The sequence below is a fragment of the Rousettus aegyptiacus genome, unplaced genomic scaffold (genome assembly GCF_014176215.1).
Source record: "Rousettus aegyptiacus isolate mRouAeg1 unplaced genomic scaffold, mRouAeg1.p scaffold_m13_p_6, whole genome shotgun sequence".
Lineage (NCBI taxonomy): Eukaryota > Metazoa > Chordata > Mammalia > Chiroptera > Pteropodidae > Rousettus > Rousettus aegyptiacus.
The window spans coordinates 48,304,022-48,318,403 of NW_023416309.1; the positions used below are offsets into that span (position 1 = coordinate 48,304,022).

The 14,382-nt window shown below is 49.7% G+C and overlaps 1 protein-coding gene across 33 annotated transcripts in view; it reads left to right on the forward strand.

The window, feature by feature from the left end:
* TCF7L2 (transcription factor 7 like 2) overlaps positions 1–14,382 on the forward strand; it is a 187,437-nt gene that overhangs the window by 47,169 nt on the left and 125,886 nt on the right. The gene's annotated exons all lie outside the window — the stretch shown is intronic.

Here is a 14,382-nt window from a genome sequence, read left to right on the forward strand (position 1 = left end):
TCGGAGTTCTGTAACCATAGCTGAGCTTTTCTGTTTTTGAACTTCCTGTACAGTGAATCATTTTTGGTGTTTTTAAGTTTAATTTCATTCCGTTCCGTACCCAGATCAGTCTGTTGGAATCTTCGGGTGTTTCTTTATGAGAATACGTTCGTATCTCGTCTGTGTGTCAGAGAGCTGTAAGTGGAAAAGCCGAGGGTGCGGGACAGTCTGGTCCCCAGGCTGCCGGAAGCCCCGTGGGACCGGTCTCTGCCCACCCCTTGGGGCTTCTTAGTTCCTGTGGCGCCCAGGCCAGGCCCCTGTGCATGCTCCACCTGCCCCCTTCTGTCACGCCCTCAGCTCCCACATCCTTGGGGACACTAGGGCAGCTGCAGTGTTTTGCACCCCGTTAAAAACAGTCTTTTCCCCGTAGTGCTGGTGTCTCTGTAATGGTCATTGTGGTGAGATGATTCGGTTATGGGCGTTCCCTCCATACGGGATGTTTGGTACGTGGTGGATGCTCGGTTCACACTGGTCGGATGATTGCGGGGGTGGAGGGTCCATTGTGAAGGAGAAGGGCTCGAGGAGCAGCCTTTGGCTCTTTTCGGGGTGTGTGTGCTGGGAGGGGGGTATGATGACTGCCAAGATGGTTTTGTTCTGGAGGGTTATATGTGTTTCCAGGTAGGAGATGTTTCAAGCACATGGATTGTCATTGTCCCCGATGCCTGTGTCACAAGCGACCTCATTTCTCGTCCAGCCTCTTTCCTCCACCCCCTGCCCACCCCAGGCCTCTCTGTAGCAGGCTCCCTCTCCTGCCCGCTCTCTTGGCCAGGATTTTAACATATATCACAGGCTGGTAGGCTAAGAGCTTGGGACTTCCCCTCACCACACTCTAAGCCTTTGATCTTTGCTTTGGAGGTAACATCAAAAGGAAGGCTGAGGAAGACAGCCAGGCTGTGAAGTTCAACGTTCAAGTTAATAGCTTGACTGAAGGTTGTGCTGCGTCCTGGCAGAGTCGTCCGGGCTGAAGTAAACAGAGTGATTCTGCCCCATTTTCCTGGAAATGGAGCCTGATATTGTTAAGGGGCTTCGTTTGCATTTGGAATGCATTAGGACGATAGCCACAGGTTCTTTACCCTTTACTCCCCTTCCTTGGAAGTGTGGAGAGATGGGGAAGATGTGTTTAGGGGGCATGGGGAGGGGGCGATGAAGGCCAAAGTGAGGCTCAGAAGACGGGGCGACCCCATCGGTCAGCACCCAAGACGTCACGCCTGCCGGATTCCAGGGGTTGCTGTGCCTGCCCTTTGGCGTAGCATCTCTGTGGCACGTACTGTTCCCAGTGTAGCTGGACATCTCCACAAGCTGACGGAGGTCAGAGAAGGGCCGCAGGCAGGCCGTGCGGGGATGTCGCGTGCAGCCCAGACATTGCAGCCGCGAGGGGACAGTGGACCGAGAGCTGGAAAGTGAGTTACGTGGGAAGCGAAGGGGAAAGCCACCCATCGGTCTCCTTCGCTCGGTCCCTTGGTGAGCTTCGTGGGCACTTGTTTGATTGTTGTTTCACTGAACGTTTTATGGAACGCTCCGTTTTACGATTTCTATTCAAAGCTGCGCTCGAGGGGTTTTCTGACGTGTTCTGGCCTCAGCACCGTTTGGAGAATGATTCTCTGGGGGGACGGTTTTGCTGTCTTTGACTGCTCATCTTCCCCTCACTTGCCGTGGGTACCGTTTTGTCGAGTGGCCAGAGCTTCCTGGGATCCGCCCCTTTCACCCCCCAGCGTCACGAACCACCACGTCCCTCTGGCTCTCAGTCCTCTTCGCGTTCACCTGCCTCTTCCCCCACCTGTCTCTCCCCGCAAGGCACTTCAGCCTCCACTTGCAGTGGGGTCGTTCAGCCCTGATGACGTCAGCACCGTGCAGCCGGAATTGCCGCTGGACTCCTTCAGTGCGGTTTCTTGGGCTCCTCTCATCCCATACCCCCTTCGCGATTTTTGGCATCACTGTATCCCACCTGCACTATTATGTATTTGATGCATTCAAACATTTGATTTCACTTATTTAATCTCAGCCTTGCAGTAAGCCTTAATATCTGTGAAATTATAAGCTTGATGTGTTAGTTATTTTTTCTAACACATTAATATAATCCTGTAACTACTCAAGTAACACCTTGTACCACCTGAAGTCCTGCCTAGTAGCCCCACAGTTTGGAAAATGCTGCTTTAAGAGACAGATTCTCCTTTCTTTCCTTCCATGGTGGCATGCAGGTTTGGGCATCCATTGACACCTGACCCTCTCCTTTTCCCGTTTCTAAGCCAGCTGACCGCATCTTGGCTCATAAGTGGATTCAGAATTCTGCACGTGGAACGGTTTTAGTCTTCTGGGAATCAGTTTTATAGTGACTGTAACTCTTTCTGGGGTGGATGGGTCCCTCCATTGCTTTTCTTGCTGCTCTTCTGCATAAATGTCTTGTCTGAGCCTTGACAGTTTTTCGAGTCACCACTGTTTTTTGAGGTGGATGATGAAGCCAGCCTGAAGCAGCCTGCCATCTCTTTGGGTTGAGTCACCTTCTGAAAGGTCTCAGCAAATCTCTGCCACTTCTTGATCAGAGTTGTTGGCACGAGCACCCCGTGGTTCTCGGTTTTCAGGCCTTGAAACTCTTAGCTTCATTCATTATACATGTGCATTCGATGCCTTGTTGGACAGGTATCTCTTGCCGCTGATGGGTGTGAGCTTCTGGAGATTCCTCAGCAAATACAAGAAACCAGCCTTTGGGAAAGGGGTCTCTAAATCTCCAGGGACACATCCCATGGTCTTGAGGAAATGTTGCTCTGGGAGAAATGTTACTGCTTGTACTAACCCTTGAACTGGGTGCCCGGGTTGGCTTCCCTGAGTTGGGCGTTTTTGACCCTTACTTTATTTAACCTCTCAATTCATATTTCGTAGCGGATGGTGAATTGGAGCTAGCATTCCTGGACAGCGAGCCTTTCGTACATTTAAGAAAACCTTGTAGAGTCTCCTGAGGGGAGAGGCGAGGGAGAGATGAAAATGTTTTAACAGACCTGCTCAGTAGCATCGACTGATTTTAGGTAATTAAGGGAGACCATAAAAGATGAGCACATGTGTCCATGTACCCATCACTTGGAGAGTCTTAAAGCTTCGCTTGGTCTCCTTTAACTGTATACCTGTTTGTCACCAATGGGTGCCCGTGGGCTTCATTTTCCTTCTAATCCCCGTCTGGTCTGCTGGAATGCACTCTTGGGGATTGAAGAATGGGGGTTTTGAGGGGTCTTTGGGGACTTTGTTTTTCCGGAGAGTGCTGTAGAGGCTTCCGTGTTTGCTGGGCAGGGCCTTCTGGTGACAGGGGCTGGGGGTGGGGTGGGGTGGGCAGGCAGGTGAGGAGTCACAGGAGCAGGTACACAGGGCTGCGTGTCTAACTCATGCCTGTCATGAATGTCTCCTACCTGTCGTGCGTTAGGACGGTGGGTCCCCAGATGCACTGCACATTCGAATGGCTGCAGAGCTTTCACAAAAATCCCAGTGCCCAGGTCCCACTGTGGGGGAGGAGCCAGGCACCAGTAATTGTAAAGATCCCTAAGTGATTCCTGGGTTTAGGAACCATTATGCTAGGGATCACAAGACTTGAGTCATTTGCCTTCTAAGTCCCTTATGCTAATTACTCACCTAGCACTTTTCTAAGCGTGTAATGTACATCATCTCAATCCTCATTCAGTTAAGGGGGTAGGCAAGATAGCTAGAAAGGTTAAAGCACCTTGACCAGGGTCATTGAGTTAGTCCGAGGAGGAAGGAAAAGGTGTATCCGCCTTCAGAGTTCATGTCATCGCCCTGGCATCAGTCCTCATCCCAAGGAGACCCAGCTTTAGTTGGGGTATACGTGTGGTCAAGAGCATGGGGGTTGGGACCGGGGGTGGAGGGAGATTGTTCCTGGTAGATTGGAAAGACTTTGGTGTCTGAATGCTTAAGACTTGGCACACGAGTAGTAGTTTTCTGATACACAGATTAGGGAGTGGCATCCCAGGTGGAGGAATCTGCTTGAGCAAAGGCATAGTCACAGAGTTCCCAGAAAGGCGGGTCAGTGGAGTGGTGTGTGCAAGGGGAAGCAGTAGGTCCCGTGGCAGTGGTGGGGGTGGTGGATGGCCCCGAAGCGGGAAAGGTTGTTTGCGATTCAGCCAGGCAGGACCTTGAATGCTGTGTGCTGCAGAGACTCGAGATTCTAATGGGTGCACGAATCCTCCAGGGCTCTGGTGAAAATGCACATTCTGATTCAGTAGGCCCGAGACTCTGCATTTCTCCCGAGATTCCAGCAGTTGCTGCTGCCGCTACACCTTGAAGCAGTACGAGGCTTTTTGGCAGTGGTTGCCAGACTTTGCTACGTGGCAGAATCGCCTGGGAAACTTAAACTCCTAAGGCCAAGGTCGCACTCCAGGCCAGTGAGGTTAGAACATCTGGGGGATGGGAGCCAGGCACCAGCATGGTTAAAGGATACCTGGGCGACCTAGTGTGCAGGAACCATTGAGAAACACTGCTCAGGGGGAGAATTTGAATCAGGGGACTGACTGTTCTTTTCGTAGAATGCGATGAGATCGGGCGAAGTCGAGAACCGTCAGGATTGTTTTACTTTATTAACAAGCCTGCAGTGTTTGTCGAGTACCTGCAGCAGGCCAGGTACTGTTCTTGGGGGTGGGGGTGATCTGAACGAGGCGAAGGCGTGGGGAAAGGAGGCAGGGCTCTGAGAGCAGAAGCGTTTTGGGAAGGGGGTACCCAAGACTTTTGAATTACAGTTAGTTTGGTCAGGACTCCAAACCAAAGTTCCCCCCCATGATGAAAGAGCTTGCTGGCAGCTGAGTAAAGGGTTAGCAGTGGCCCGATTAATACCTGCCTGGCTGACCTCTTCTTTTCTGAAGCTTCCTTAAGGATGTCATCCGGGGAATATTTGCTTCACTTCTTTGGGGGTTACTTTGTGTTTGAAGGTACCAAAACATTTTTTTTCTTAAAAATAATGCTCATCAGCAATTTACACTTTTCATCAATTTCAACCTATTCGTGAGGACCGGCAAGTGCTGACTGAGGCCCTCTGTACGTTCAGGTCTCTCTGTGACCTTGTATGTTGCCGAAATGACTTGGATGCAGAAACCAGTAGAGTTTGCATGGGAGGACAGGGCTGCATTCGCCTAGGGAGGCTCTGCCCTAGGAGAGCTTGACCTCCTAGTCATCGGGTGATTGGACAGGGAATGTGTTAGTTTCCAGGTCAGCATTCAGCTGAAGCACTGGAATGTGCCCATGTTCTCATTCCCCTCCCGAGTCTTCGTGATTCAATAACTAACTGTCCAGGACATGCAGGGGCTTCAGGACCCTGGCGGGTCCCGTGGTAGGGCCATCTGCTGGTAGTTACCTAGTTTGACTGTCACCCTGGTGGAACGAGATTGAGATTGTCCGGTGGTAGTTTCATGAGGTTTAACTTCAAGGGTCTTGGAGCTTTTCTTTGTTGAGTGTGTCAGCGCATGAATTCAGGAAGCCCTGTGCTGAGCCTTAGTCCTGAAATGAGAGCATCTGTCTTCTGTTTGCCTGGGACCTTTCTACTTCATGCCAGTTATTAATAGCACCCCCTTTTAAACGCTCTGGTTTGGATGATGCATTATATGGTCACCACTTGTTATTATCACAGATGGCTGCTAACTGTTGCATGGCTTTGAGGAAGCCACCGAGTCGGGAGCAGAGCCAGAGAGAAAGCTGCAGGGCGGCTTCTGCCTGTTACCTCTCTCCCACCTCCCTCCGCCGTCCTGAGGGGCTTCGTCCTGGGCAGAGTGTGGGACCCTCGGACCTTAGAAACCCTGAGCTGCTCGCGCGTCCAGGCCGTGGCAGTCCCCTTCCTTCCTCTGCATCTCTGCAGGATTCTGGAGGAATAATTAGTTAATGTTTGCAGAGTACTTTGAAATCCTCAGATGAAAGGCCTCAGGAGAAGCACAGAGTATGATTATCTATTATTAGTCTGCATCGGAGTGGGCAGCGCCTCTTGCCTCGTGCCAGGCCCGTTCCTTCTGCTGGTCTTTTTCCGCCCGATGCGCTTTCTGTATGAAAAACCCAAACGGAGGGACGTGAGGGGATCGTAACCCAAGACCGTGGACAGGTCATGGGAAAGAAACACACACCCCGTGGCCCAGAGCGGAGGCCGGGGCCCGGGCACTGCGGGGCTCTGCCGTTCCCGGGGGCCTGGGGCGGCGTTGACCCTCCGTCCTGCTTGCCTGTGTGGTGTGTATTCTGTTTTTTAAGTTTAGTTTTTTATTTACATTTCACTTGATTTAATAACATTAACAATAAGGGGTGTGCTCTTTGGCGACCCACATGTATTTGTGTTGAGAGGGTAGGGATTGAGAATTATCTTTTGCTATGGTAGAATGTTCAAGATTGATTTATGTATCCTCAAGTGTTGTGTGTGTCCATATTCTATTTCTTCATAAAATTTTGGCATGCCAGGACAGGTACCCGCAGCTCAGGGCAGAACAAGGAGCCCCAAGGGGAGGGAGCTCTGGCACGTTCCCCTTTTTACACCCTAGCTCTTCAAGATGGAAATTGAATTCATCAACTGCGGAGGAAAGGAAAGTCCTTGGGACAGTCGTTTTCTGACACGATAGACTTGGTTTACCCTCTACTTGTCAGCAGAATGATTTACAGCTCTCCTCACCCCCCCCCCCAGCTCCCCCCGCCCCGCCCCCAAACTTCCAGATAATCAGAAGAGGTCGGGCCCTTAATAAATACCAGATCCTGGCATTCTCCGACCCCGGAGCACCAGCGTGGCCCCCGGCAGCTTCTGCTGCCTGGTGTTCTGCAAACTTGATGGTGTCTCTTTGCCCCGAGGCTCAGAAACCCGCAGGACTGACCACTTCTTGAGGCTTGTCTCCAGTTTGCAAAGAGCCCCTGGCTAGCAGGGCTGAGGATTCTGTACCAGCAACTTCCTCATCCCCCCCCCCCCCCCGCGATGTATTCCCTCCTACTCTTGGTCTCTTGTTAACACGGAACAGCCAGTAATGCTCAAATGCTAGTGTGCCGTAAAGCCAAACATTGATATATGTTTTCCATACTTGAACAATTTCTCATAGGAACCCTGGATTTAATTAGTTTATAAGACTTTTCTAAAGCATGAGGATTCGAGTCCCACAGAGTAGTAATATCTGGGACTGGGCCGGAGAGTTTTGGGGATGACTTCCTCCGCTAGCCAGGCGTGCCTGCTCCAATGCGGGGACCCCGTGTGGTGGGTGGACGTGGGCATTGTCCCGTTTTACTGATGACTGATGAAGAAACAAATTACGTGGCGTGGAGTGAAAGCTAAGCACCTTATTCCTGATTCTCCCTTGGGTGTACTTTTCCGCTGCCCACACTGTCTCCTTTACGAGCTTCACTGTGGTGACGGAGACACCTTTAAATGGAAATTCTTGGGAGAATGACCTGTCCTGGCCACCTAGAGACACCCCGTGTGGTGCCTGCAGACTCTCTCCCTTCCACCTCGCACCCTCCTGCGTGGAGAGCATAAGCCTTGTAGAATCTCTTAAGAAAGCATCGAGTTGTTGGGGAATCCAGGCATTCCTGTCCTGGTCACCTTATTTCCCAGAAAAAGGACAGAGGCACAAACAACAAACTTTTTATTGAATCCCATGCTGGGCCTATTAATTGGGTCTCATTTACTTTTCACAGCAGTTTTGCAGATGGAGTTATGTTTATATTCATTTTACAAATGAGAAAACTTGAGATCCAGAGAGGTTCAGTATAGACCCTTTGGTCTTTAAAAATGCATTTATTTTGTATTTCTTTTTTATTTTTTTAACAAGCCAAGAAACTCAGTGAATTTAAAAGGGCTGAAGAGAGCTGAGTAAGGTGATATTTGGACTGTCAACATAATTATGGAGCAGGCCCAGTGCTTTAGGCTTTCAGGAATGCTGGTATGGGCAGTGAAGTGTCTTCTCCGGCCTTCGACATAACATATCGGTAGGAAGAATGGGTGGGAACCTGCTGGCCAGGGACTTGGCCACCCCCGCAGGCTTTCTCCTGAGTCCCTCAGTAGTGCCTTGCTTGGGTGGCTAGCCAGGAGTACACTTTCTGTGTTCCTAGCATTTGCCAGCTGTAGTGCTAGGAACTGGAGCTAGAGGTGAGCAGGACATGACCTTGGGAGGCAGCCATGAGAACCAGGAAGTGGAGTAAAGTTGTTATGGGTGTGATGGTGGAAATCTGAGCAGTGTCCAGATGGGACACAAGAGTGGGAGCGGGGTTTCTGGGGCCAGTGAGATCACAACCCTTGCAGCAAACCCAGAACGGGGTCCTCTGAGTTTGAGGCACCTTCGCAGAAGTCCTCCCAGGGGCCTGGAGGAAACGGAGTCGCTGGCTGGTGAGAAAGGCTCAGTCGTGGTTTTAGAGGCCTCTGAGTCCTTTTCGGAAAGTGCGTTCCGTGGCTCCACCCTGCAGACAGGAGAGACCCATGGAGTTTCTGCCACCAAATTTCCATGTCACCAAGCATTGTAGCCCCTCTCGCCTTTTCTGCCCTACGCAAATGAATGGCTCTCTGATAGCTTACTGAAAAATATTTTTTCTTTAAAAATTTTCCTTTAAGATTAAAATACCGTGTCAGAAAATATAAAGCAACAAGAAAGAATTGTCTGTCATCCTACCACCTAGAGGAAAGTATTATGAAAGCTGCTTAATTTTTCTATTTTAGGGCGGTAAATTGATGTGTGTTTTTGGGTATATTGATTTTTCAGGTGTGCATGTGGTCACATAGGCAGCAGACATTTTTTTTCATGTGGCTTTCAGCCAGGCTTGACACCTGCCCCTTGATGAAAAGTAAACCACTGCCTTGTTTGCCTGCTGGTTTAACTGTGGATGGATGTCAGGTTTACATTATGCTAAAGACTTGACAACCCAGAACCACTCTGTTGGTTTCTTTGTTGTAACCTTTGCCCTTCTTTAAAAGCAGGAATAATAGGTGGCAAGTGGATGGATGCCTCTTAAAATATCAGGATGTGCCGTGGCCCTAGGCTAAGCTTTTTAGAAGTTAGTATGTGTACTGTGTTGTTTTAACTAATGAACCTTCTGGGCCTGAAGATAATGAGGTCAGTGAGGGCAGCTTACCACTCACTAGAGGGTCCTTGTCACCCAGAACGTGCCTGGCCTACTGTAGGGCATGCTTCTTTGATTGATACGGGGCTTGGAAGACAGATGTAGTGACCACCATGCTGATGGGGAGCCAGTCTGAGAAGAAGGTCGTATGGTAGTGTGTGCCGTCACGGGAGCGTGCAGAACAGTCCGCTCCCCTCCCCGCCGGGTGTGGACCCAGTCTGTGCCCAGTGCTGTGTGCTCCTCTTTCCTGCCTGGAAATGCAGGCATCCTGCACAGCTCAGCTCTTACCCTCTCCTCCCACTTCCCTTCTCTCCCTGTTCCTTCCAGGGCCGGAGGACCAGGTTGGCTTGACCTGATGGGGGAGCATGCTTTTCTGAGACCATTCAGATAGGAAGTTCCTAGTGGCAGTGTGGCCAGTGAATGCAGAGGTGGGGTGCCTTCCTGTAATAATAGTAACTTGTGTTTTTATAATACATTTTATAGTCTAAATGCTTTTCGGGTACCTTACTATTATCTTTATTTTATAGTTGTAGTAACCAGGGCTTGTTTGGGGATGTGGGAGGGGATGTGGTGGATAGAGGGAAGGGAACCAACCTTGAGTGAATCCTGAAGTTCCGCTGGAAGCTGCCAAGTGGCTAGATACTGTTTAATGGAATCTTTGTTGTCCCCTCCCCCTTCCAAGAGGGAGGTGGGGCGAGGGGAAATTATTTTGCAATAACTGAGATTCAGAGAGGTGAAGTCTCTGCCCATCGTCACACAGCAAGCTGGGTAAGAACAGAATTCTCGCCCAAGTCACCTGACTCTTAGGCCCTGTGATCCTTTTCTTCTGCCTCTAGCACCCAGGATGGTGATCGTTTAAGAGCCAGCATCAATAAATATTTGTCGAATGTTAAATGAGGCTTAAAGAGACCATTCATGCTTTTGCACAGGAGCAGAGGGAGACACACATGTTTCCTGCCCTTATAACCTTCACTTCCAAGTTCTGTGACCTTGGGCCGGTTGCCTGAGCTCCCCCAGCTCGGTTTCCTGAAAACTCATCTGAAAAATGGGTAAAAGATTTTGGACATTTCCTACAGTCACATCTCAAAATTAGATGATTTCTACTACTGAACTGTTTTTTCTTTTTCCTACCATACAGCTTCCCTTTTTATTTCCTCCACATTCTAGAAAATAAATTTCTGATGACAAACCGTAGTGTTGGATAACAACAGTGATAAAAGCTTTCCCGACATTATCGCCCAAATCACCAAATACCAGCTTAATACTACGAATGGCGGGCACAGCGCTGGCTTTTCTGGAGCATTTCCCATGCGCTAGGTGCTGCTCCAAACCTACTGCTGCCTGCTTTGGCGGCATCTCTGACTGACAGAGCGGTTGTTAGCTCCCATTTTACAGAAGAGGAAAGTGATGCTCAGAGAGGTTAAGCAACCCGCCTGAGGCCTCTGAGGACCTCGGCGGCCTGGGATTCTGCCATCGGAGTTAGTCTGACTTCCCACCCACTCTTCACACCTCTCTCCACACTTCACTCCCACATGCATCTGTTCAGGGCATTTGCATATCTCCTTTGTCCTGTCTACAGCGCAGGCCTTTGCTTCCCTCGTTTTCAGAGTACGTGTCAGTGTAGGAGGAAACCCACAGTGGTCTTTGGCGATGGTCCCCAATCAGGGTGCCAAGGGGCTGATCCTTGTTTTTCTGCCTGATGGTAAGCCTGGGACACCAGAGAGTTCTTCGAATTTTCCTTTCCCAACTGTCTACCTCTTTTTAGGCAATGTTTTTAACAGGCAAGGTTTTAATCTAACTGATATCTCTGAAGAAAAAGTAGGGAAAAAAACCCCCAAACAAAACATTAAGTCATGGCCTGGGAGAAAAGTAGCCATTTATTTTCGAGATTTGTTGTTGTTGTTCTTTTTTGTGCACTTGTAAAACCTCTTTTGGATGGTAATTTGATGTGGTTTCTTGGTGGCCCTGGAGTTTGTCCCAATGCATGGCAACCCCCTGTTCTGTGCGCCAGCTTGTGCCTTGTGTGTCTGCCGTTCGCAGAGCACAAGAGGCAGGAATCGGAATTCTTATGGGGTCACAGACATTTAAGAAATCTCTGCAAGTCGGAGAGCCAGTTGGAGGGGAGAGATGCAGTGGCTTGGAACAGCAGGCTTGCAGTTGAGCTTCCATGGACCGAAGAGCAGCGGTCCCCAACCTTTTTGGCACCAGGGACCGGTGCTCCTATGAGCATCTAATGCCTGATGATCTGAGGTGGAGCTGAGGCGGAGATGCTAGCTCTGGGGAGTGGCTGCAAATACAGAGGAAGCTTAGAGCGCTCACCCGCCTCTTACCTCCTGCTGCGTGACCCGGTTTCTAACAGGTACTAGACTTGCTGGTCTGTGGCTCAGGGGTTGGGGACCCTTGCCTAAGAGAGGCCAGATACAAGCAACTAAGTGCAGTAACAGGAAAACTCTGCCTACCCAGGAGGCTGGGAACGAGTGAATTGGAGGGTTTGGATGGGAGTAAGCTGGAGAGGAGAAGCTGGTTAACTAGGAATGTTTTTGGTCACTTTGCCTTACTTCAGGTTACATGTTCATTTTCTGTTAAGTGCTGGATCATACACATAGCTGGGAGTTTACTTTTTTTGAATGACCTAGAATCACGCAATATCTCTGAGTTTTATTCTGATGACACTGATTATATTAATAGCAATATAATAGCTAGCTAATAATATAATAGCTAGCATTTACTAAGTAAGCACTTACCGTATGCCAGGCAGCGTGCCAAGCATTTGATCCTTATAAGAACTCTGAGAGATGGCCATTTGCTGTATTCCCGTTTTACAGATGGGGAAACCACTGCTCAGAGAGGTGAGATCATTTACCCAAGCTCAACCCACTTTTAGATAATCTGCTTTGATATCTTCTCTTGAAGTACCCAGTTCATTTGGGCGTCAGCCCTTGGCTGTAGGAGGCCCTCAATAAGTATTTTGGTGAATGAAAGGAACTATGGAACCGAGGTTCGAACCTGTTTCTTAGCTGCCTCTGGATGTGATTTGGGAGCTCAGTCTGAAAGCATGCAATCCTTGATGGCTCTTCTGTTTTCCTTTGGGTCCTCACAGTAGGAGATTCCTTTAACCCAGTGAGGGCTCAGTGGTTTAAAGAAACCGAAGCCAAGGACATGATAATGGAGGCAAGAACAGGGCCCCTGGGGTATTTCCTTGGCACTTTGGCATTAAAGGTGTAGCATGAAGTGTCATTCAAGAGAATTTGCTGAGGGGGCATTTTCCTCTCTGACCCTGGCAGCTTGTGATTCACTTTGTTGCTCGTGTGCCTTCGGAGTGAGCTGGGCTGAACTCTAGAAGACCTTTTGGGCTGGGATTCACCTGTACTCGGCTTGCTCTCAGCTGTTCGAGAAACTTTAGATAACTGGAGTAGAATTGTGAAGGCCAAGCCCTTTACTAGACTACATAAAGAGGAAGAGGGATTCATTTAAAATACCCAAATGAATAATTTCTTACTTTTCCCTATGCAAGTGGATGGTAATGGCGGGTCATTATCAGCTGGTCTGCGCACCAGCTGCCAGCTTAGGCAGCCCCTGGCGGCCTCCTGCATCCACTTCCAGGAGCCCCCATGCTTTTCCCTTCTCCTGTTTTACTCCCTGCAATGAGACTGCTTGCTCATGAACATGAACTCCATCACTCACATGCATTCTAAAAGGGAGGTATTATGGTTACCACCATGTTACTGTCTTCATCTTGCAGACAGAGATTGGCAGGCGTAGGGAGGCAAAGCCATTTGTCCAGAGCCCCAGAAGTACCAGGCCGCAGATCCTGGATTTGAACCCAGGCATTCCAGCTACTGGACCTGTGCTCGTGACCATTCCCTGTACCACCTCGCTCTGAATTAGTGAGGGTTTGAGTTTTTCACCAGCCTGCTTTTTCTAGAACCTTCTGTCAGGCACCTCCACTATGGGGAGATAACATGGTGACTTTTGCCCACAGGCTTGGTTCGGCCATAAGGGGGGAGAGCACAGGAGCCGGTTCGGTGGGTAGACAGTACTCGGTTCCCACCACAACCCAGCCCTCCTCTCCCTGGGATCAGGCCGTCTTTGACCTGGATCTTTCTGCCTCTTCAGAGTTCAGCCTGCCCTCCGCATCTTTCCACTGCTCTCGGAAAACCGAGACCCGGAATTCCGTCTCCCGGACAGATTCTGGAAGCTCTGCAAGTGGAGATGGCCATGTTCCGTGGTCAGAGCTGGTTGGGATTACAAATAAACCGAAGCCTGGGAAACTTTCTTGCTATTAATAGTGCAGACCTTTGGGGGAGGGAATAACCAAACTTGATGCTGTTGGAATTGATTTTGCTTGTCCAGATGACATACTAATGAGCTGAGTGGTTAGCTTCAGATCATTATTGCTCCTTCCCAGGCCAAGTTCTTGTAAAGACCAAAACCTCAAAAGCAGAGCACAAGTTGGGTGCAGGAGGCACGGGGCCTCGTGGGGAGAGGGGCGGCCGGTCAGCATGGAGGTGCCGCTCGCTTCAGAATGCGCCGTGCCGTCCGCTTCCGTTTCCTCAGCTGTGCGCCCTGTTTTTGTTTGTTTGTTTGTTTGTTTGTTTGTTTGTTTTTAAACAGGAATTTGTTTGGGTATCTGGATTTTTGATGGGGGTATTTCTGTCTCCTCAGTGCCTTTGGGTTTTTTCAGAAAGTTTCTCTCCCAGCCCGCGATGTGTCAGAGTGCTGTCAGCCAGCCTCTTTCTTCAAGGGGAAAGTCTTGCCTAAAACAACCTCAAGATCCCTATCTCTTCAGATCACCCACACTGGTTATAAATCCATTGTTCTGCTCTTTGCTTCTTGGCATGTGCTGGCCATTCCATGTATACAATTAAAAACACAAAACAGCCCTCTATGTCCAGAGCCCTTGAAATATCCCTGTATTTCAGAGGAGACTTTGGAAGTGGACAGAACTGTATTTCCTTCCCCAAATGAGGTTATTGTGCTGGAAATATCTCCTGGTAGTTTATTCAAGGAAACCACAGGCTGGGGTCAGAGGCAGTTTCTCCTGCCTGGAGCCTGCTCTCTTGCCTCTTCTTTCTAGATCTTTCTCCTCCCCCATTGCCAGCCCCCACCTCCATTCATCCAACCCTTAGATGGTATGCTCTCTCCTCCTCGCGGGGCAGCCCCATGCTGGGGTGGAGTTGGAACAGTCCGGCTTTAAGGCGACCCGTCCTCACTTGTTGCCCCTCAGGAACGTTAGGAAGGAATTTGGGGTGTGGACTTCCTTGAGTGACTGGGATTAGACCAGTG